The following is a 483-nucleotide window of genomic DNA, read 5'->3' on the forward strand; positions in this document are numbered from 1 at the left end:
TCTCTCTCACTTTCTCTCTCTCTCACTTTCTCTTTCTCTCACACATATGGGCACACATGTATGACATTTTTCATATATTATGTGTGTGTGTGTGTGTGTGTGCGTGTGTGTGAGCGTAATAATATTAATAATAATATGCCCTGATGCAGTACCAGACAGTGGTTCTCATGGCTTCTTATCTTAACTGATTGTAGGTGTTATCATGTACATTGTTTTGTCTTGGTATAAAATATGGCCTACAGCAAATATTCTGCTCAATACCACAGATTTGCTTGTCAGTTGCTTGATCTTAACCAGTTGAGCACGTTCCTTGATAGCTGACAATATGTGCATCTCTGATCACGAGCAGAAGTAGTGGGGGAGCATCATAGCCATGTGTTGAGAGGAATTCTTTGGGGTTTGGATAATTTACCTTTGGAAACATGGGTATTTCGTTCAACATCCTCACACCATTATTCAAGGACCTTTTGAGCGGAATGGGCT

Source organism: Octopus bimaculoides, chromosome 12 (genome assembly GCF_001194135.2).
Source record: "Octopus bimaculoides isolate UCB-OBI-ISO-001 chromosome 12, ASM119413v2, whole genome shotgun sequence".
NCBI lineage: Eukaryota > Metazoa > Mollusca > Cephalopoda > Octopoda > Octopodidae > Octopus > Octopus bimaculoides.